Below are 25,134 nucleotides of genomic sequence, written 5' to 3' on the forward strand. Positions count from 1 at the left end.
TTGGTTTGAAGGTAGAGTGCATATTTTTCTCTCTCTCTCTGGTGAATTATCATTGAAAAATTTTCATCACGGACATGTGTTTTAAGAAGAGACTTCCTTCATCTAACATTCTGGTCATTCTCTTATTGCTTCTCATCTTCTCAAGTTGGATCTGCAAAATTCATTTGCTCTAAATCATGTAATGTAAAATGAATTTCACTAGAAGAGCTATATATTGTCATTGGAGATGCCAAATAGTTAATTGGAACCACTGCACTTAGTAATTCTTGCCAAAAGAAACAAAAGAGAATGAATTTTAGGAAAACTTACACTTGTATAGTGGATATTTTGGGGTAGGGATTTGTGCAGGTGTGTGCATGTTTACCTTGTGTACTTGATAGCCTATATGTTTATTAGAGTTTAACCCTGAAAATGCCCCCTCTCCCACATCAACGGGAGGGGATATTGACCAGACAGCAGTGGATGAAAAGGAAGCCATGGGATGTGATACAGTGCTGAGGGCAGGGAACACATGCTTGGAAAGACGGGGACTGGACACACCTCACCTCAGATCCTTGGTCTTCCCATTAGTTCGAGTTGGCTCTCATGTACCTCCCCTTACCCCCCTCTCTTTAAACTCTCCCGGGCTTTTCAAAAGCCTCTTGCCCCTATCAGCTGCCCTGTCCTCCCTCCCCTTAGTTGTACCACAGGAGCTGTGCTTTTCAGGATGCCGCAGATCTGACTGATTGCCTGTTCTGGGATCGGGGAGGAAATTTTCCTACTGGGCCAAATTGGTCAAGGTCTTATAGGTTTTTCCACCTTCCTCACAGCATCATTGAGGAACAGTAGGGTTAAAAGCAACAGGATTTGAAAACTGAATATCAGGAAAGGTAAGTCTGCTTAGCTCATCACAACTTGCAGCCGTTGTTCAGTGCAGGTAAAGAGTAAAAGGGCCAGCTCCCAGAATAAATGAGACCTGGGGGGTTTTACTGGTGGACATTGTGCCTAGAGGAGGAGAGACCTGAAGTCTCTGTAGACAGCTTTGCAGAGGCCCACCCTTGGTGCCCTGTGCCCTCCCATGCAGGGGGAGGGAGAGAGGATTCAGAAGTTATTTGAGTCCTAGGACTAGGCCAAGGAGCGTCTATCCTGAGTTACTGGTTATATGGTGGAAGCCTGTAATTCCCTAGTGGAGTCAGTTAAATTCCTGATATGTGAGAGTGGGGTTAGGGGGAGACACATTGCCCATCCCTAGGGTTAAATTAATAAAGTTCAGCCTACTGCTTAAATCCAGCCCTGTGCCTATCATTCATTCACTGAACGTCCTGATCAATTCGTACACACATTTGTAACATTAAGCACACAGCTAGTTTCATCGAGTTACGTACACGCTTAAGTGTTTGCCGGTCTGGGCCTCACACTGTAAGTTCTTTAGGGCAGAAACCTGTGTGTTTTTACAGTGTTTGGCACTATGAGGTCCTGACCCTGACTGGAGCCCACGGGTGCTATTACAGTACAGTACAACTAAATAATAAAAGACTGGTGGAGTTTGGTTGTGAACTGAAAAAACAAAATATAAATACTGATTTAAATAATCTGCTACAAGAATGTCCCCACGGGTATCTGTTCCTTTTATTTAGTTAGGTAGAATCGTCTAGGATGCTAAGCAGCTGAAAAGTTAATCAATGAAGGATTTTATTTATTTATTTAGCAATCTCATGTTCCAAATTAAAATTACGTGTGTTATGTTGGGTTTTTTTAAAACCCACCAGTACCATCTGTGAATTGAATGGTGTCATTACACCAAAGTACTGCAATTAGAACAAGAGGGTAAAATAAATGCCAGTGTTAAATACAGATGTGCCAAATATGATGGGTGATTCATATACAGTTTAAAATAAATTGACAGGCACGTGCAACGTGGAAACTGTCCAGGCTAAAGCACGGATAGAACTGGCTGGTGGATGTCATGCTTGTTCCATATAGAAAACTTTGGAAAGAGCATTTTTAGCTGTAAAGAAACTTTAATCTTAAGAACAACAAGTTATTCATCTGAACCAACACTCCTGTTGTTCCTGTGTGTGGTGATAGATTTGAGTCCATAATAGAGCACACACAATTATTAAAATAATAGGTTGATCTACATCACTGTCATTATAGGTTTTGGGGAGGTTTTAGGCCCTGATTCAGCAAAAGCATCCACTTAACCTGGCTTTAAGCACACCCTTAAATGCTCTGCTGAACTGCAACCTTGGGGTACGTCTACACTACCCACCGGATCGGCGGGTAGCGATCGATCTATCGGGGATCAATTTATTGCGTGTAGTGTATACGTGATAAATCGATCCCTGATCGCTCTCCCGTCGACTGCTGAACTCCAGCTCGGCGAGAGGCGGAAGCAAAGTCAACAGGGGAGCAGCGGCCATCGATCCTGCGCCGCGAGGATGCGAAGTAAGTGATTCTAAGTCGATCTAAGGTACGTCAACTTCAGCTATGCTATTCTCATAGCTGAAGTTGCGTATCTTAGATCGATCCCACCCCCCCAGTGTAGACCAGGCCTAAGTGTCCCAGATCCTCTCTGCATGAAGATGCACACAGCACAACTCAGGAGAGTTCTCAAAAGCAGGTTTAATTCACTCTTGTTCTCCCTTGAGCTTGAGCCATCTAGGTGCTAGAGTGCCTCCCACCTACCCCCACTCCCCCCCACACACATATAAATGTTGGATCTTTAATCTATTCTGGGATGGCAATAACTATATTTATATATTTTATATTGGGAACTATATATTTTTTTAAAAATTCCAATGTTTTATTTCAGCAAGATCCACTGACATTTTTAAATTGATCCTTTCTGCTTTTCCTCGGAATAATAAACTAGTATCCCCATAGTGAATGTCATTTCGGAGTCAACTCTCAGGCCCATTCCACCTTTCCTGTCTGGCAAATAAATCTGAATTTGCACCCTACTTTTGCCTCCACCTGATCATTTCTGTTTCTGAAACCCTTGAATGTCTATTAATGGTGATGTTATTTTTTCCTTTAACTCTGATGCAAAATTTGACACCTGCCATAAGGTTTACAGGTACATTCTGTCCTGGCTGAGCTTCAACACTGACATCATTGTTGCACTGTTATAATTTTCTCTGATAGGTGGAAGTCTATGCTGATGGCTGCTTGAAATAATTCCATATCAAGCCAAGTTCTTTCATCTTTCAGTTTGCTTTTTTCTGAATGCATAATAATAGTCACTGCTCTGCAGTCCAGTTTCAGAGAACTTTACTGGCAGAGAACTTCACTTGCTCTCCTCATTCCCCACTTTCTTCAAGGAAAGAATACATTGCTGGGACGTTAGGGGAGCATTGTGATGCATCAGCACCTCTCTTGGCAGTATTAACATCTATGGCAGACATACTTGGGGCAGTAAAATGGGATGGAGTCACACACTCCAAGACTAGGTAGACACACTATTTGGCCATGTTAGCTGTGAACAGTTGCCTCAGCGTGGAACTACCGCACAAACTTCAGAATGTGTCATAGCTATGGTAGGCAGAGTTGCTGTTGCTGGCTTTGCTTCACATAGCTAAGATAAGGGCCTCTGTTTATTGCTGTAGTACAAAAATTATAAACAACGTACTGACATTTTAAAATATATCTTATATCTGTAACTATCCATATATATATAGAGAGAGAGACAGACAGACAGACCCTGACCCTTGCTCTAGCTATGTATCTCTCTCTGGTGGTGGAAAGCTAACAGATCAGGAGCCAGGCACTGAGGAATCTCTGGGTGGCATCCGGGTGCCACAGTGACTCCTGTGCTCTCCCAGCCTCCTGTGCAAAGACATGTGTGCGAGAGAAAGGGTCGGTGGCGAGATCATATGCCCCAGCAGTCCCTGGCTAGAACAATGGCCTTTTGGGATGCTGAGCAATTGGGTATAAGTCAAAATGCCCCAAAGCTGCTCTAATTTTTGCCAAGTACAAGACCACTTCTTGGCCAGTCTTAGTATCAGCAAAACATAGAAGTCATCTTTGTTCCCTACTTCCAGTCCCACATGAAGCACAATTTAGCTGGACCAGAGGATCAAACCCATAAAAGCGATATTAAAATTTATTCATTCATTTTCTTAGTGCACCAAACAGCATCTCTTTCATGCTACATTCTGAACCTGAATGAATGTAAAATTGGATTAAATTAAACACAGCAAACCAGTTTATTAGATATTCCTTTTGCTTTTTTATCATCATCTTGCTTTTATGGCTTTTCTAAATCTAATACAGTCGCAAGGTCTAGTACTGATCTTTCTGTACTTTCTGTAGCACAGCAAATGCTGTAATAATATATAGTATCATTAATATAGTATAATGTAATATCCATTAGTACAATACAAAGTAATATTATGTGATTTTTATTAGCTCACATTAGTAAACATAGATTGCATTCAAAGCTGTTCCAGTTTTATTTTAAATATGCTTAGATAAGAAAGAATAGCCCAAAGTACAAAAGTCTATGCTTTTCTGACACTGAAAAAGTTAGCTGCTTGCATATCAGCTTATTTTAAAGGCTTTCCTCTTTCTGTCCTCTTTGAAAAGGTTAATAAAACTGGCTAAAGATGACCCCCGTACACATACTTTATTAGGATTTTCAAAAGCCTTTGACAAGGTCTCATAACATAGGAGCATGAAATAAAATGATGGATAATGAGATGATAGAGAAATATCATGAAGAATTTAAAACCTAGTTGAACAGAGAATTTAACTTTGTGTTTAGTCATTTTCTGGTTCTCATATACGCCGGCAGTGGCTGTACAGTGCTCTTGTATTTGGGGTTCCAATGTTGTTAAGAAACGTTTACATTTTAAAATGTTTTAGCTAACATTAAAAAAAAAGAATTCATATTAACTTTAAAAAAAACCACATAATTTTAACTGTATGCTACCTTGCAGTGTTCCATCCAACTTTGTGTCCTGCAAATCAGAAATAATGGACCAGATTCTCAGCAGGAGTAAGATGGTGTAGCTCCACGGACTTCAATAGAGCAATGATACTTGACACCAGCTGAGAAACTGACCCAATAGCTCAAATAATGTGGCAAATATATGGTGAGATATCTAAAGCCACAGAGAGACCCACAGAGAAAAAGAGAGTCTACATAAAAGATGTTATGCAATTCTTATCAATATGTTGGGTGAACATGTTTGCCCTTTAGACTATATATATTTCAATAAATAATAGTCTTTTCCAAGCGTGTTCATTTTGCTGACAGTATTGTACATGACAAGTTTTCATTTTGCCACAAACGATCACAGTGCTTCAGATGGTGTTTTATTTTACAGGAATTCACTGTCTCTGGTCTAATGAGTGACATTCTGCTTCAGTAACTGCTGGCAAAGCATAGCTCTCACATGGCTTTGTAATTTATTAAAACAAGAAGTAGGCCCTAATGCTGCAATCTTCCATTTACCAGATCTTGAAAGTAGACAAGGCACATTTCATTTTCTTTGCTGTGAGTTTTTTCACCAGTTTTAGCCGCGGAGTGAAAAAAGGCATGCACACACAAATCATACAATTGCTGCTTAGATGGGCTATAGCTTCAGTGTGGAATTCAAGAGGACGACCACAATAAAAATATAGAACCCACAGGTAAATGGCATTTTAACTCTGGAAGAATTCACCTGCCTAAAAAACAAGGCTACAGGATAACATGTATGCACTGTAAAATTTTAGAAAACACCAGAACAAAACCATTAGAGTTCCTTTTTTGCCTATGGACACACAAGACTCGCAAAGAACAAACATCTCCTACTAGTAATAATAATTCACATTTACAGTATAATAGCAAATTTCATTCAATGATCTTAAAGCTTTTTATAAACATTAATTATATCTTGCAGCACTCCTTGAGGTAGGCAGTAAAGTATTATTATGCCCATTTAAGAGATGGCAAAATGGAAAGACAGAGAGGTTAGGTGACCAGCCCAAGCTAATTCAGATGTAAAAGCCAGGAATAGAACCCAGGACGCTGAATATCCTACTCAAAATTCAAGATCAGAGTGACAAATTCCAATTTCACTAACACCAATGTACATCAAGTAACTCAACTGAAGTCAACCATATTATATTAGTAGAAAATGAAGTGAGAACAGTATCAATCCCATTGCCTTCCCTAGACTAGTCATTTTGTAGTAGTAGTATACAGAGGTCAGATCTACACCTCACATTTTTGCCAGGATAGCTAGTCAGTCAGGGTGAGATCCCTGACCAATACAGCTGCACCAACAAAAGCCCCTAGCATAGATAATTATACTAGCAAAACTGCTCTTTTGTCAGTATAAACTGCATCCCCACTAGAAGCGCTTTACTGGTATGCTATAGCAGCAAAAAGCACTCTAGTGCAGATCTGGACAAAAATTTCTTCCAAGGCAGCAGGTAGCGTTAAGAATCTTATATTTTTATTTCTTTTAGTTTTCTAAGGATTTAAAACAAATATTTAGCTTAGTGGGTTTGATCTGGCTGATGGGGAAAAAGCATTGTTAGATAAGTGCTGTACCATATTATTTTAGTGCAATTTCTAAGGGGTTTTCAGTATGCAAGCATATGTGGGCTAAGCTGGGGTCCAGGACCTTGAACATACAAAAGGCTCTACAAGCAGCGACTCTTACTCTCACATGGAATCACAATGAAATCAAAGGGACTCTTCACTTGCAGATGCCTTTGCAGGACAGGGCTCACTGAGCAACTATTTTCCTGTTGGCTAGAAGAGCCAGGCACATTAACAGCACTGTTGCAATTAATATCAAAGCACGCAACTGTGCTTAAGTAATTCTCCTAGCATGCACCTGTGCTTAAGTACGGTAATTCACCTGATGACAGAGATAGACAGAAGAGCAGTCTGTGAGCTATTAGACACAATTGTCTGGAACTGGGACTCTCGTACTGATCTCTAAACTCACTGGAATCTGTGTATGTGCTTACTTATAATTTAAGAATGTGTTAAGGAAACCTAACAGGCTGAAGTTAAACGATTCTTCAATACAGAACACACATCAGTGTATGCTGATAATACACTTAGGAAACTGAATAAAACTTTTTAAAAATAATTTAAAATTCCATAGAACTCTACTGAGATAAAACATAATAAAATGACAGACAATGTCACTGCAAGTCTATAGAGCAAACAGAGGCAAAACAATGTCAACGGATGTCTGTGTAGACAATGTTATGATTTGAGGAAAGGCAAAATGCTGTCAATGGAAGTCTATATGCAGTTGATGGCATTACCACAGTATGTGAATAAAGGCAAAATGATGTCAATGCAATACACAATATGCTCTAGACAGAATATATTTAATCTGAATAGAAAATCTGTCATGTAAAATAGTTGCATTGATTCTCATCTTGCACAGCGATGTGTTGTCATTTGTTATGTTGTCTGTCTTTTTTGTTTAGATTTATCGCATATTCTAATATTTCTTCACATTAACACTTCCTTTACTTGCCATAGGTGAACCCACTAACATTGACCTTGTATGGAAGTTTCTTGGGTTTTGAAGCAGTCAATTTTACTGACTTTGGGAAGTTTTTTGTTGTTTAAAAAAACCCACATTCTCGGCCAAGCCTGACGCTGTTGAAAAGCCAATGGCAAAACTCCTATTACCTTTAATGGGACCAAGATTTGGACCTCTTTCTTACTGCAATTTTCACAATAAAAATAAAATACGTTAACACACACAAACACGTGCCTTGCAAAATACCAATCACCCTATCTCTGGATAAGTAATTTTTTTGACAGGCGAGTAGAATATCATTAGTTTTTTCATTATCGTCAATCATCACAGTAGAGGTGGATGACTAGATTTTGTGCTTAGACTTGTAACTATTTCATGACAATTTTGCAAGCCTGTAATACATAGTTATGCGCACACACACACACACACACCCCACCCATGCATGCAGACTAGCCTGCCCTTTCAATGGACATGAGTATCAGTGACAATGACTGTGATGCACTCATTTGCCTTTGGCAGGTACCAACTTTTAAATGCTATGATATTATTTGGTTTAATTCTTTCAACTGAAGAGACTGGCCAGTGATCAATCAATAGAGAGATGCTTGAACCGAATAATCAATTATCAAGGGATTCATATACCATGATGAGAGGCAAAGTATAAGAACCTAAACAGCATAAAACCGCTTATTCATAGATGTGCAGATTTTCATGCTTTTACGTGAATCATTGATTCCTTATTCAGATATTCAGCCTCTTAGTAAAACCGCTTATTTTTCAAAGTGGTAAAAAAATGGAATGTAGTAATTTAACTAAACTTAAAACACTGTAAAGATAAAAGACAGACCATATTAATAGATCACAAGAACCTATATATTTCCTGTGCCTCTGTAAAAATGGTGGCAATGCTAGACTGGCAGCATAGGGGCTGTGGCTACTTTCCTCATAACATTTCGTCGCTAACATTCTAGTGTCAGCCTGTGATCCAACAAGCTCCAATAAAATTTAGCTGCTCATGAAAAGATCCATGGGGTCAGATCCTCAGCTGGTATAAATAGAGCTCATTGACTTCAATTGGGCTATGCCAATTTAGATCAGCTGAGAATTTGGTCTATTGCCTATTACAGATGTCAACATTAAACAATGACATTTTTAAAATCACCCACCTGATAAACATACTTACAAAAGCATTTGTGGCCAAAGTCCAACAAACAGAACTGGGGACCTCAAATAACTTTCATTTCTTTAAACAGGAGGCCTCATGCCTTACTTGACCAGCCCTTAGAAGATATTATTTTTCTTTGTATGACTATTGTTACTCCTGCTGCACCTAAAAGGGCACTTGAAACATCCAATATCAGATAAAAATGACATATGATTGAAAGTTCACCACTGAAATTTGGAATCTTACTTGTTGGGGGCCCTTAATGTACCAAGTGTCAAGAGTCTAGCTCCAGGGTTCTCAACAGGGCAATGCAATCCACAGAGGATAACAAGCAAGTATCAGGAAGTTGCGCCACCCTGCCCTTCCCATATTGCAAAATTATAGAAAGAAACAGTATGGGACAAGTACAGTTGTATACCATTGATTTCACTGGAGTTATTCTGATTTACATCGGTCCTGATTCTGATCTCAGTCCAATTGTCTTTATTTTTGTGAACCTCTGCATTTCCTGATTCTCACTGGAAGTGGAAACACCAGAACTGTCACAAGAAAGCAGACCCCAGCTATGCTCAAAAAGATTCCAATAAGGCTCAGCAAGCACCTAGTTGAACATTCTGAGGCCAGGTGTACACTACGTACTTACATTGGTACAATTACGTTGCTCAAGGGTGTGAAAAATCCACACCCCTGAGCAATGTATTTATACCGACCCAACCCCCGGTGTAGACAGCGCAATGTTGCTGGGAAGGCTTCTCCCATCGACATAGTCCATCTCTGCGTGAGGCAGTAGCTAACTATGCAGATGGGAGAAGCTCTCCCATCAGTGTAGTAGCATCTGATGCAGGGCTGCATATGTATACAAGCCCTATGTCACATCCATCACAAATACCTACTATCAGTAAGCAAGTAAAAATTAAAAATTTAAACTGCTTCAGAATTGACGCTGCAGTGTAAGATGCTATTTTTATATCATTCATGTATTACATAAATTTAAATATTTCACTTTCTAAATATGTACAATTTTTCTATGTCCAGCATTATCTTTCACTATTACTGTTAAAAAACAAAGCAAATGAAATTTACAAAATTAATTTAAAATAACATCGAAGTTAAGATATAAACCATTCCTTTGTCTGCAGGTGCCATCTTTTGGATACAAATTAAAACCAAGATCTTGCAGCCCTGCCATCTTTAAAAATCTCACAACACTTTCAATTTTTTAAGGGTAGGAGTGTTAAACCCTGTGTCCTAACTAACTGTAAATTAGACATTTACATTCTGCCTGAATTCCCTGTGAAGTTTCAGTTGAATAAAGTATTCTCCTCAGGCCTGGTCTACACTATGAGTTTAATTCGAATTTAGCAGCGTTAAATCGAATGAACTCTGCACCCGTCCACACAACGAAGCCATTTATTTCGAAATAAAGGGCTCTTAAAATCGATTTCTGTACTCCTTCCCGACGAGCGGAGTAGCGCCGAAATCGATATTGTTATTTCGAATTAGGGTTAGTGTGGCCGCAATTCGATGGTATTGACCTCCGGGAGCTATCCCACAGTGCACCATTGTGACTGCTCTGGACAGCAATCTGAACTTGGATGCACTGGCCAGGTAGACAGGAAAAGCCCCGGGAACTTTTGAATTTCATTTCCTGTTTGCCCAGCACAGGAAAGCACAGGTGACCACAGAGAGCTCATCAGCACAGGTAACCATGCAGGCTGATAATCGAAAAAGAGCACCAGCATGGACCGTACGGGAGCTACTGGATCTGATCGCTATATGGGGAGAGGATTCAGTGCTAGCAGAACTTTGTTCGAAAAGACGAAATGCTAAAACTTTTGAAAAAATCTCCAAGGGCATGATGGAGAGAGGCCACAATAGGGACTCAGATCAGTGCCGCGTGAAAGTCAAGGAGCTCAGACAAGCCTATCAGAAAACAAAGGAGGCAAACGGTCGCTCTGGGTCAGAGCCGCAGACATGCCGCTTCTACGCTGAGCTGCATGCAATTCTAGGGGGGGCCGCCACCACTACCCCACCTCTGACCGTGGATTCCGACGTGGGGGTAATCTCATCAGCCACACCTGAGGATTCTGCAGATGGGGAAGAGGAGGAGGAGGAGGAGGAGGAGGAGGACGAGCTTGCGGAGAGCACACAGCACTCCGTTCTCCCCAACAGCCAGGATCTTTTTCTCAGCCTGACTGAAGTACCCTCCCAAGCCTCCCAAGCCAGTATCCAAGACCATGACCCCATGGAAGGGACCTCAGGTGAGTTTACCTTTTAAAATATAAAACATGGTTTAAAAGCAAGCGTTTTTTAATGATTAATTTGCCCTGAGGACTTGGGATGCATTCGCGGCCAGTACAGCTCCTGGAAAAGTCTGTTAACGTGTCTGGGGATGGAGCGGAAATCCTCCAGGGACATCTCCATGAAGCTCTCCTGGAGGTACTCCAAAAGCCTTTGCAGAAGGTTTCTGGGCGGTGCAGCCTTATTCCGTCCTCCATGGTAGGACACTTGACCATGCCATGCTAGTAGCAAGTAATCTGGTATCATTGCATGACAAAGCCTGGCAGCGTATGGTCCTGGTGTTTGCTGGCATTCAAGCAACATCCGTTCTTTATCTCGCTGTGTAATCCTCAGGAGAGTGATATCGCTCATGGTAACCTGGTTGAAATACGGGAATTTAATTAAGGGGACAGAGGTGGCCATTCCTACTGGGCTGTTTGCCTGTGGCTGAAAAGAAATCCTTCCCTGTAGTAAGCCAAGCACGGGGGGGGGGGGGGAGCGGGGGGATTGGCGCTGAGCTTTTCATGTGTGGCTAGCAGGGATCTTCCCTGATACCAGCCATGCGGTGGGGGGAGGGATAAAGCAATCATCCCAGAGAATTGGATGGGGGGGGTAGTTTGTTTTCTGCTGCTGAAGGTTAACAGGCAAACCGCAGCACTCAACAGGCTTTGCTTGGTATATGGGAAAGGAGGGCGCAGAAGCCGAAAGACATTGCAGCAAAGCCATCTACTATGACCTGCACATTTCCCAAAGTCACTACCTTTGGTAGCAGCAGCTCAGTGATTGCTTTGGCTACTTGCATGACAGCAGCCCCCACAGTAGATTTGCCCACTCCAAATTGATTCCCGACTGACCGGTAGCTGTCTGGCATTGCAAGCTTCCACAGGGCTATCGCCACTCGCTTCTCAACTGTGAGGGCTGCTCTCATCCTGGTATTCTGGCGCTTCAGGGCAGGGGAAAGCAAGTCACAAAGTTCCATGAAAGTGCCCTTACGCATGCGAAAGTTTCGCAGCCACTGGGAATCGTCCCACACCTGCAACGCTATGCGGTCCCACCAGTCTGTGCTTGTTTCCCGGGCCCAGAATTGGCATTCCATGGATAGAACCTGCCCCATCAACAACATGATCTCCAAAGCGCCGGGACCCACGGTTTGAGAGAATTCTGTGTCTGTGTCCATGTCCTTATCACTCTCGTCGCCGCGCTGCCGTCGGCGCCTCCTCCTTGCCTCGTTTTTCTGGTCCTGGTTCAGCATAAACTGCGCGATAATGTGCGAGGTGTTTACAATGTTCATGACTGCTGTCTTGAGCTGAGCGGGCTCCAAGCTTGCCATGGTATGGCGTCTGCTGTGTTCACCCAGGAAAAAAGGCGCGAAACGGTTGTCTGCCGTTGCTTTCATGGAGGGAGGGGTGAGGCTGTACCCAGAACCACCTGCGACAATGTTTTTTGCCCCATTAGGTACTGGGATCTCAACCCAGAATTCCAATGGGCGGGGGAGACTGCGGGAACTATGGGATAGCTATGGGATAACTACCCACAGTGCAACGCTCCGGAAATCGACGCTAGCCCCGGTACATGGACGCACACCGCCGAATTAATGTGCTTAGTGTGGCTGCATACATTCGATTTTATACAATCTGTTTCCAACATTCGAATTCTGTAAATTCGGATTAATCCCGTAGTGTAGACATACCCTTAACTTTCTGTCCCAAACTGTCTGGTAGTTTGGTTGTGTCTTGTCTGCCATGTTAGAGTCCTAAGGAGCTTCCATTTCAAGGGTAAATGAAGTATTTAATATATTTTGGTCCCCATTCTGAAGACTATACTCAGTCAAAATTCACCTCACCTTCAAGCTAAGGGTACTTTTTGGTCCTCCTTGGTCAGGATTAAGGATAAAATTAATCCCTACGCAGAGGGTGAACACAAGACCTATGCAACATTTACATCTCACTTAAACCCTATTTTTAGGATATAAATAAAACATAGGTTTACTACCTCTGTAGAGGGGCAAATTTCCCCTGAAACTCGTAATTTGTAATGGATTCCTAAGATTTAAGATACAATCATTTATATTATCAGCCAAGGTAAGCACGGAACTCCTTATCTTAACCCGTTTAATTCAGCCTGATTGTGCCTGAACACTGTAGCATCGCCGTTCTCTGTCAGATTTCATGAGTACTGTGATGTAATGTAAAAAGGGGTATGCTTTGAGACCTGGGCACAAAATTTGAGTGTCAGCTCAAATTTCTCTTGCTTTTGCTGCTTTGCATTTCAACCTTTACATTATTTTAGCACAGCGTTTCCATGCTTAATTTGCTTCTCATCTGGATAATGGTAATGGGCTGTTACTGACTAGCATTTCCAGTTCAGTGCTATGCACATTGGGCAGTATTCAAAAACATTCCTCTTCTGCCAGCTGACACTGGTAGAGATTTTGAGGCATGAGGCCAGATTCATCAAAAGGATAATAGGCAGATATATTTTGTGTTTGTTTTTTGAATTTTAATAACCCAACTGCATTCCTACTCATTGTTTACCTATTTTTGAGTTTTATCAAATAGCTTTAGTGACAACTACCCAATTCCTGTATTTATAGAAAACTGGCACAAAACAAGAAAACAGAACAATTCCATTTTTATGAAGCATGAGCAAAGGAAATGTCAATACAGAGAACTAATATGTGGGAATTCTATAGTAAAACATATATATAAATATATATCCAGCCTATATCCCTTTGATATACAACAACACACTAAGTTACTTTGTAATTCCTCCTGCCAATGCTGACATACATTTTACATTTAATCTCAGTGCAGTATACAGGTCTGTCACATCTTACGCGCATTTAACATGCGCGATTTCAGCTTTACGCGGTCGGCAAAAACAAACAAAAAACAAAAAAAAGAGAAAAATAACAATTTTAATACTGTACCTGTAGTGCGGGCGATTCCGTGCGCCACTGAACTCAATGTAATTTTGACTATACGCGGTTTTCGCTTTACGCGCTAACCGCGGAACGGAACCCCCGCGTAAGATGAGACTCGCCTGTATCTCCTCTTGGCGAATGCTTGAAAACGTTATAGGACCTGCTCCTGCTCCTACTGAAGCCAGATGGGAAACAGACATACAGCACATCCCAGGTTAGGCAACAACAGGAATATGCATGTATAACAGTAACAGAGGAAACCCTCTGCCAGGTTCATAGCAGTCCAGAAGGAATCCCCTGTACTCACAGAGCCAGAGGGCGGCACAAGGAAAGAGTCACAGTCCAAAGAGACAGACACTCCATCAGTACACACAAATAGTCTTTCCGTACAAACTCCCTAGCAAAAAAACCACATCGACTTCAGTGAGACTAGGACAAGGTCCATTAAGAAGGCAGGGATAAATTGTTCTCTATAACAAGGTCAGAGCAGGAAGCGGTATGTAATATGGTTGTGTAGAAATGTACTCAGACCAAAGCTCTGATCCCCAAGCCCTTTGAGTCTGGTGGTAGCCTGTTCTTCTTGTCCAAGCCCAGAAGCTCAGTTTGGGCAGAACCAAAAGCTCAGGTCTGTACTTCCCTGAACATTGGGAGTTTTGAACCAGATTGAAACTTTGCACTTAGCCCTTATCTCTGCAAAAGGTCTCACACTGGGACACAGTGAAGCAATTTTATCTCCAAAGGTGGGCGAGGGAGACAAACATCTCCCCCACACCTAGTGTCATGAAACATCCAGGAGGATCCTGGCAACACAAGTTCCATCCTCCAAATTCCACACCCCTCATTTCTGCCTCATGCCTCGCCACCACCAGCAATATTCTTCATCTCCCCCGAGCCCCACCTTCTCTCCGAAATGTCCCTCTTTGCAGCTCTCCCCCCCGCAAACACATCCACCCCACTTCCTTCTTGTCATATCCCAGCTTCTCCACACCCCAGATCTCTCCCTCCCAAATGTCCCACCTTCCTTTGTAAGAACCCTCAAAACAATCACTCCATTCCTGGCCCCAAAGTGCTCCTCAGTATCCCTACTCCCCCCTCGCTGAGCAGTAATTGTACCCATCCCGCCAATCTCCCTGCAGGTGCCTCTCACCCCATCCCACATAGGATCAACCCCTGGCCAAGGTTCCCCCTGTTCTTCCCAGGGCTCCTTCCCTTCCCACCCCACCGACTCCACCTCACCCCCGGCTTGCTCAGTCACCCAGTGTCTGCCCCTGCTGTACCTGTCTCCCAAAGCGGTGGAGGAAGCAGCTGCTGCTGCTCATGGGTCGGAGCTCAGCGGCTGCCTATAACCGGCTCAGGGCCCTGCTTGCCCGGCCAGGTTCCTGCCTCCCTCAAACTCAGACCCTCTGGGCCAGCGGGGCAGGCTGGGGGCTGGGGCTGGGGCTGCAGAAGGGAGACCCGGCTGCCTGCCCAGCAACCGGACAGAGCAGGAGGCTGCCTTGGAGGTTGCCGTGGGAGGCTTGCAGAGGGAGGAGGTTTGGCTGAGTGCTCCTCACCAATCACCATCCTAGCCAGGCCAAACCAGGGGGGATACAGGAGAGGGACATTGTTGGCTACCCCAAGCTAAAAATTGAGGGAACTGTCCTCTCCCTCCTGTCCCGCTCTAGAACTGACCCTGTGCTGCTGGGACACTGTGCAGTGCCGCTCAATCCACTTCTCAGCCAGGCACCAGCTCCTGCTGTTCATTCCGGCTTCAGATGCCACCTCACCAGCCAAGTAGAAGGGGAAGCAGCACTCTCCCAGTCCTGCTGAGAGGTACCAGAGCGCTGTTACTTTAATCCCCTGTTTTTCCATGATAGTAGCTAGGATGCTGCATAAATTCTATCTGTTTAGAAAAGGGAATCATGTGATATATCGTCTAACACACAACTGTACTGTAGGCAAAGGTTGACTTTTATTGGAGACACTTTAGTAGTGCACAATAATTTAGGGCAGGGAGTAATGAGTATGGGATCTGGCCAAGTTGCTGGGGAAATTTAGGTAGGGAGAACACAATAATCCAAAGTGGAATTGGCTAGGGCTCTGGGGCTAACTCTGCCTCTACCTTTGCCAAAAAAAAAGTGACATAGGATCTTTAATGACCCCAGATAATCAGGGCCCTGGTTTTATGTCTCAGCTGAATGATGTCACTTCCAACAGCACAGTGTCCCCTACCTCCATTTTGTGACACTTGTTCAGAACACCTACAGGGAATAATGGCACCATTAAATCACCATGAGCAAATTCTGCAACATTTGGATTTTATTTGCAAGGGTTACAAGCCCATTCACCCTTATTTGATTATAGGATCTTTTCTGCTTACAGGGAGACTCTTCACAGATGGGGAGGAAAGAGAGTCTTGTACTTAAGACTCTGGTGAGAAACCTGGGTTCAATGCCTGGCTCTGTCACAAACTCTCTATGTCACTGATCCCTCTCTGCCTCTGAAACTGTGCAGGTGGAGCAATATAGGCATCTAGATAGTTGTACAGCTAGATTGCAAGCTCTTTAGGTTAGGAGGAACTGTCTTTTTGTTATGTGTTTGTACAATGCCTATCCACAGCCCCTTTATCCATGACTGGGATGCTTACGTGCTACTGCAATACAAAAAAAATTAATAATAGAGATTGGGTCATCCAGTGACTTAGCACCTGAGTTACTATACTCTGCCCTGGTTCCCTAAAGGCAAAATGAGAGGTAAGCATGGAAATGTAGCTTCTCCAGATTCTTCCATGTTCCAAATAAGGATACAGAAATGATGTCCTACATGAACGGATCTCCAAAAGACTGCTTGGCCTGGTGAAAACCCAGAATTTTTAGCTCACAGCACCGCAAATGCGGTTTCTACTGTCTTGAAATTTGTTGAAATGAAGGCCCTGTCAGGCAGAAAAGATATTCCACCCCTTAGGTGGAGTATGTGAAGTGCACAAGCCACCTCAGTTGATGAGACATCAGTTGTGTCATATTCTTTTCTCTTCACTGACATGCATGCAACATGCCACAAAGTGCTCCAGGCCCTTTTGGAAGCTAACCTACTGGTGACAATAAACATAACTGGACAGCTAGAGGGTCCATCAATGGAGTTACATGAACTTTGACTTATGTGTGATAAAGAACATTTTTTGGAAACAGTGTCTGAAATAATCCACTGTGAAACAATCTTTTGGATTAACTATTCTGACTTTGGTATTCTAGCACAAACAGATGATTGTCCCAGTTAGAATTAGATTGCTGTTCTGTGTATTCTCATTGGGAGGGAGACCATAGGAGCAAAATCTGTTTGCCAGTAGTAGCAAGTTACCTTGAACTAAGAATAGACTGCAGAATAATCATGTAATGGTAGAAGTCAGGAAACCCAGGAACTAATACAGCTGCTGACTATGACTTGCTGTGTGACCTTGGGCAAGTTACATAACCCCTCTGTGTCTCAGTCTTGCCATCTGTAAAATGGGGTTCATGCTTTTGCTTACCATAATATCTCAGAGGTTTAATCAATACATTTGAAAGCACTTTGAGATCCTCGGGTCAAATGTGTTTAAACAAGTGCAAAATTATTAATTATTCTGAAAATAACCTAGCCCTAGATATGGGATTAGCTGTTTGATAGCTGAACATGAAGAGTTGGAAGCTGGATTTCACATGCTATCCCACAGCCAGAGCCAAAACACCCAGCTGCAAGGGGAAGGCATATGACCATTTACACAGGGGTGGGAGAACTTGTTTTGCCTAATTTGGAACTCACTTGAATACTGTGGATTCAAAGGTCTGAATCAAACTTAAACAGAATATGAACCTAATAATGTTTAGGATAGGTTGAGGGGGGGAAAAGGACAGAGGAGACAGAAAAATTCCAATGAAGCAATTGGCAAATTATGCAGAATGCTGCAATAATTTCTTACGTGTTTTTTTGTTTGTTGGTTGGGTTTTGTTGTTGTTGTTGTTTTGTAATTGACTCACTCTTAAAAAGAAAAAAAGTTACAGGGTTTATGAACTTGAAGTAGGTTTGTGGAATGCAAATAGTTCCAGAGGTTCACAAAACCTCTTTCTCCATGAGGCTTATTCCCTAATTCAAACTGAGCTGTTTGGCCCCACTTGTGTCCAGAGATGCAAGCACAGAGAATATATCCCTCCACAGAGCTCTCTAAAATGAGGAGCTGACCTCAATGGAATGAAAAGCTGACCCACAGTGAAGCTTTTTGTGTTGTTTTTTTAAGAAAAGAAATGACTTCATAATAAAAGGCTTTGATTGTGCTTTAAGAAACACAAATCCTTTAATAAGCCCTTTGAAAAATAATTGTGGAAGCATTTTAGTTGTTTTAGTTAATTATCCTTTTTTGCTCTCAGATCCTAATGTGGTGATGTCTGTTTCACTTTTAGGGAAATGCTAAATGGATAGAACATGACTAATAAATCACGTTATAAAAGGGAGCAGCCTCAGAAGCAAAGCCGTCCAAGCTATTTTAACCTCTGCCATGTATACACAGTAGTTTTTGGCAACCAATTTGTCTCTCTTCAGATATGGCTATTTCTCTGACCAAACATTGCTAGCTGTTGTTTTCTTTTACTCTACATACAGCATATCCAGTGCCTCATGGAAAACTTTGAAAAAATTTCTAGTTAGAGAAAACTCTCTCTCTGTGCAAATAAAGAAATCTTTATTTCTTTCTGGGTTTTTTAATTGACAAAAGACTTTTTTCCCCCAAATGTGCTGTAGGACTGATTCTCACATTACGGCCCCTTTCACCATTGGCAGTGTCAGTTATATCCAGCTTAAGGTCCCTCTACTCCACGGGTGGCCAACCTGTGGCTCTTCAGAGGTTAATATGCAGCTCCTTGCATAGGTGCTGACTCTGGGGCTGGAGCTACAGACACCAACTTTTCAATGTGCCAGGAAGTACTCACTGCTCAACCCCCTGCTCTGCCCCAGGCCCTGCCCCCACCCCTTCCCCCGAATGTGCTGTGCCCTACCCCCTACCCACCAGAGCCTCCTGCGCATGCAAAGGGAGGCATGAGGGGGGAGAGGGAGGTGCTGGGGACTGGGGGTGGAGCTGATGGGGGGCTGTTGATGTATTACTGTGGCTCTTCGCCAATGTACATTGGTAAACTCTGGCTCCTTCTCAGGCTCAGGTTGGCCACCCCTGCTCTACTCTGTCAGAGCAATGTAAAGGGGCATTTGCATAAATGGGAATGAGATACTCACCTTTCAAGTCTCAGTGGCATCCTGATCCCCCACCTGATCCTAAAATCCTGTCTGTAACATCTTTATTTTTAGGCAGCCCACGTAACCATATGTTCCCTTCACTGTTTTCCTTGCCCCTCCCTCCCTGCCTCCATTTGTTTGTTACACCCACTTGTTGCAACTTGTCTTAATTTAGGCCCAAATCCTGCAGACAGTTTTGCACATGCATAACTCATGTGAGTTGTTCCATTAACTGGGACTGCCCACAACTGTAAGTGTTTGCAGGACTGGGGTCTTTGACTATAAATCTTTGGGACAAGCCTCATACAACAGTGAAGGTTACATGAAGGTTACAATTAAAATGGTGTTCACAAAACAAAATGAAGTTTACAATTTGACCCCAACGTACCTGTCAATCTGTCACATCCTGGTGGCACCTTAAAGACTAACAGATTTATTTGGGCATAAGCTTTCGTGGGTAAAAACCTCACTTCTTCAGATGTCACATCCTGTGCAACCTTAATTTCTCTCCTTCATCTTCTAGCACCTGCAACCTCCTCTCTCCTTATCTCCCACAACTCATTTCTTACCCTTCCACATTCCAGTCAGGTCACTTACTACTGCTCCTCCTTGATGCCTGGGCAGTGGTAGGGGGGTATTGAGAGCACAGGAAAGACAGTCTACTTGCTTTCCGTTCCAGTGTCCTGCACCACAGTGACCCTGGCTGCTAGGAGGAGCAATTTGTCTTAAGCATGTTCAGTATAGATGAAATCTTTAGAAAATTTAACTGCCAAACTCTAACAAGTCTCTATTGAGCATCTGAAAATTGAGATTTTTAAGAGGCTTATAACTTGGCCTGAATTGGGCAAATTTTCACAGGTGGCAGACAGCACATCCCAGGCAACACCAGTGGACTTCGTACCAGATTGCAAGCATGGACATAGTAGAGCTTTTCAACAAAATGGTTGTAAGAATGTTTTTAATATGGGCAAAACAAGGTATTTTTCTGTAATCTTATTCTCAAAAATGTCTGAACCATTCTAGTAGAATCTTTCCAGAAAAATTCAGCCACAGACACCTGCCATGGAAATTTTAGCCCAAATGGTTTAAGTTTGGCAATGTTATAAGCTATAAGCAACTGAAAACAAGATCTTATGAAGGGAAATGTTAGGCAACTTTAACTACAGGTGGCACGGCTTGGTTTGCTTATAATAAACCAACCCTCCATCCCCCCAGATATTGGACAATGCTTCAACAGAAGCAGAGGGACAGGGTTATAAATGATGAAAAGAAGGGAGGGTAGGTTACTGGAAGAGGTGTGTTTTAAGGAGCGTTTTGGAGAGGCCACAGTGAGAAGGACACAAGATGGCCAAAGTCCTGGAGACTGTTTAATGTATGGGGGCCACATGACTAAAGGAATGTAAATGAGAGGGGGGGTATTGGAGAGCATTGTGGGAAGGAAGGTATTAGGAAGAAATAAGAACAAAGATGTATAGTAGGTAAGGATAAAAGAGTATCACAGTTAGGTGTTTGGCAGTTAGGATATGACAAATAGAAGATCATTTGACTTCAGATGAGCATTCAGTAGATGAGATGCCCAGATGTTGTGGTGATGGGGACCATATAAGAACCTAGACAGATAGATATATTAGAGAACCCCTAAGAAAGAGCGATCCTCTTTTAATGCAAGAATAAAACAAGGAAGGGGAGGAGAGAGGAAATCCTCCACTCCTCCAAAAACATAGCTATAGTTCACAGATTTCTACATAAAATCTTTCCCAAAGTTTCACATGGGGACATCAGTAGAAGTAGTGAGTAGTCCTTACTCCTGTAGATAGTTCCACCAACTTCAGTGGGACTCTGGGGAGTAGAATACGTCTCAGTGTGAGCAAGGATGGTCTGGCCACAAGTTAGTTGATTCCCTACCAAGGTGCCCAGATCCTACATTCCTTGACTTTGTTTGGGAATTTGGGTGCACAAATGATCAGCAACCAGGGCCAATGAAAACTTGCAAGCCACCATTCCCTCTTCAAAAGAGCCCAATCCTGCAAACCTTACATGAGTAGTGCCATTGATTTAGAGGAGCTAGGTTTAGTCATGTGAGTAAAGGATGCAAGATCAAGCCCTAGTTTTTAATTGTTTTGAGACTATAAGGGCCCTGTCCCTGATCCTAATCCTATTGGAGTCAATGGAAACTACTACTGACTTCAGTACAGGATCAGTTCTTAACTCTTCCATGCCTGCCCTACCTCCGCATAGAAAGAAAAGTGCACAGGTGTTCAGAATTACATGTCGCATCTGAAAAGCATTTATTTTTATTTCATTTCCCTATTAGAATCCTATTTGTTTGGGAACTGCTCGGAAATCTGTCATTACAGTGATTGGGACAGCTTGACAAGGCCTGTTGCCATGGAAAAGCTTTGTGATGTTATATAAATATATTCCGAGGTCAGAAGTTCCCATGTATTTCTTGGACACAGATGCTAAGGGGAAAAAAGTGACTAAACATTAAAAAAGAATAGCATAATAATAAAAACAACAATGGCTAGCAATATGTCTGTCCAGTAAACAAAGTATTTCCCAAAGCATTTCATTTATGCTGTAACAATCCTTTTACCAATACAAGTTCAGTTATTGTCAAGATCCCCGCTTACCCTTAAAAATATTCTTATTACCAGTCATCTTGCAATATTAATGGTTCCACTATTAATAGACTAAAAGACAAGGGAGCTGTTATTCTTGCTCTCTATCTGTTATTCCATTACGTAAGGCTGGCAGTCTCTGACTGCTAGCAGCAATATAATGAACCATGTGCTTAAACCACAGGGTATATACTAAGTAAAACTCATCCTCACATGTTGTTTTTGGTGAAAATTATGACTAGACAGGAAGAGCGACAACAACATCATGCAAAAAAAAAAAAAAGTGTAAGAGGAAGCCAAATATAGGTTAGTATCCAGAATAACAATATTTTTTTTGACTCAGTTGGAGAAGAAGTGTCAGTGAAATGATGTGGAAAGTCATCTGAGAATGTCTTTGTAATCTGTCTCCCTTCATGACTGATGCCCTTTATTTTATTTCCAACTGTACCTTCTATTTGACACACACACACGCATGCACACACACACAAATGCAGTCTTGTTATCCACCTCTGGCTATAAAACAGCATCGCACATTCACTGTGTAATGAGAACAGCCAGTTTCTTAAGCATGGGCAAATTCATGCTACTCTTAAAAGCCAACATGGACACAGGCATCCGTTGCTTCATGCCGGCAATGGGTATGAGAAAAGTCTGTTCTTTCGTACGCTCTTTCTCTGTTGCCTGCATTTGATGGAAGTTTCACAAGCCTCTTTTTAAAGAAAACCTTCTTCTCAGTGTCTACATACAAAAAGCTTAAAACAACTAGTTCTCCTCACCCACAGCTCTTGGCTACTGCTTTCACCACTGATTCTCCAGTTGAGAAAACAGCCAGTAGAGGACGCTCTTCTGCAGAAGCATTAGCCAGAAACTGTAGCTCCCAAGAGTTTCTTGGCTTCCTTCATCTTCTCTCAAGGGGAAAATGGTTGGCAAAAAAGAACAAAACAGTGTAAAAAAAGAATTAGCTGAAACTCCTCCAATTCCCAAACCTTTTATGTGCTTGGATCCCCAAACCTTTATTGGTTGGATAATAACCCCTCTTTCCCATACTCATTTTTATCCTTCTTCCTAATTCCTACAGTGGCTGTAGCTCCCATGTGTCTTTCTTTCCACTTAGTTATCTTGAATTCAATTATTGAGGTATCCCTCTTGTAATCCTCAAATAGCAAAACGCACACGTGTGGTCGGTATAATACTTTACCTGATGGAAATGTCATCTACAGCATCACATCTATTAGTAAGCAAGGAAAATGGGGACAAACTACAATTTTCTAGGTATAAAAAAACCTGAATAAGGTTGGGTTCACTTTCAACATTTCAAAGTTTTGTGAATCCAAATTTGACCTCAGTCTTCACCCCAACATAATGATGGTTTCATCATGGCACCACTGCAGAAGAGCCTGCCCTCAGTGTGGGATCCTGTCTCTGAAGACTGGGTGGCAAAAGAATGCCAGCTGCCTATTGAAACAATCAGTCCCAATTTAATACAAGCTTGAATTGCTACTTAGAACTTAATCAGATCTACAAAACAAGCCAAGTTTGAAAAAAGTCCATACAACTGGTGTTGCCTTATGCACCCAAACCATTTATGATTGGGACATATGGGCCCATGTATTAATTATGATCTTATAAAAAACCTGCAAGACTCAAAACTGAACACATTCAGCTGAAACATTAAAAAAAAGTCACCTTTGAGAGAAAAGCCAGCATGGAAAATGTCAGCTCCTTTGAAAAAGTTATTAGCAAATGAAAAGGGGAGGGTAGATTATAATAGCAGCAGCATTTCAACCTTACCTATTGCAGTCACTTTCCTTTCCTGCTATGACAAATAGAAAAAAAGATTGGGGCCCATAACCAGGAGCCTACCAAGTGAACTATAGACACCAGTACATTGTGAAGAGAGATGAGATCACAATTTCATTTCACACAAGTCACGGATCAGATGGTGCCAATCTGGTCCCTGACTCAGATAGTCATCCTTAAGTGCTGTCTTGAATAGGGATGGATTTAGGCTAGTGCTTTCGTGAATGGGGGCCCTGGGTTAAGCCAGTGACTTACAGAAATGAAAGCTCTGTATCCCATTACCAATCTCTATAGCGGGGGTGGGCAAACTTTTTGGCCCGAGGGCCACATTGGGGTTGCAAAACTGTATGGAGGGCCGGGTAGAGAAGTCTGTGCCCCCCCAAACAAGCTGGCCCGCACCCCCTATCCACCCCCTCCCACTTCCAGCCCCCTGACTTCCCCCCTCAGACCCTCCAGTCCATCCAACCCCCCCTGCTTCTTGTCCCCTAACCACACCCTCTGAGGACCCCCCGCCCCTAACCGCCCCCTGGGACCCCACCCCCTATCCAACCCCTCCTGCTCCCTGTCCCCTGACTGCCCCGACCCCTATCCACACCCCCACCCCCTGAAAGGCCCCCCGGGACCGCATGCCTATCCAACCCCCCCGTTCCCCGTCCCCTGACCACCACGCCGAACCTCTGCCCCATCCAACCGCCCCCTGTTCCCTGCCCCTTATCCAACCCCCCCTGCTCCCTGTCCCCTGCCTACCCCCTGGAGCCCACCGGCCCTTATCTAACCCCCCGGCCCCGGCCCCCTTACCATGCCGCTCAGAGCAGCATGTCTGGCAGCCGCGCCACCCGGCCTGAGCTAGACACTCTGCCGCTCTGCTCGGCAGGAGCACACCGCTCCGCCGCCCAGAGCGCTGCCCATACAGTGGCGTGGCTGTGGGTGAGGGGGGACAGCAGGGGAGGGGCTGGGGGCTAGCCTCCCCGGCCGGGAGCACAAGGGCCGGGCAGGATGGTCCCGTGGGCCAGATGTGGCCTGTGGGCTGTAGTTTGCCCACCTCTGCTCTATAGCCTTCCATTTTTTCCCCAGCGTTCACAATAGTAATAATACTAATGCGAACTAATGTAGCATGTTCCATCCATAGATATCAAAGACCATATAAAGGTACACAAATATAATTATCCCTATTTTTATAAATGGTGAAACTGAGGCACAGAGAAGTGAAGCTCCCTGGCCAATATATTAAGTCACTAGTAGGGTCGGAACTAAGGCCTCCTGGCTCTAAGTCCTGTAACCCATCTACTGGACCATGTTTCTTGGTCCACATTGCCAAAGTATTGTTATGGAACACATTCTGCAATGGAGCTAAAAAAAGCAATAATTTATCTTTAAGCTGGGGACCCTGAAAGCTTTTAAGGGAAAGATTCTAAATAAGGAACCAAAAAGTGTCCCTGTTTCTGGCCATAACTGTAAACTGAAAATAAGCACTTATGCACCCTAGCCCAAATATTTAGTTAAAGAATGGGTTTATAACTAAGGATATCTTAAAATGTGTTTGAATTATTATATACACTACTTAAATAGTTAAACTGTCAGCTTAGACTTTTGTATATCTACCTCATTAGATTGGCTCAAGGGCCCTGC

The sequence above is a fragment of the Emys orbicularis genome, chromosome 1 (genome assembly GCF_028017835.1).
Source record: "Emys orbicularis isolate rEmyOrb1 chromosome 1, rEmyOrb1.hap1, whole genome shotgun sequence".
Classification (NCBI taxonomy): domain Eukaryota; kingdom Metazoa; phylum Chordata; order Testudines; family Emydidae; genus Emys; species Emys orbicularis.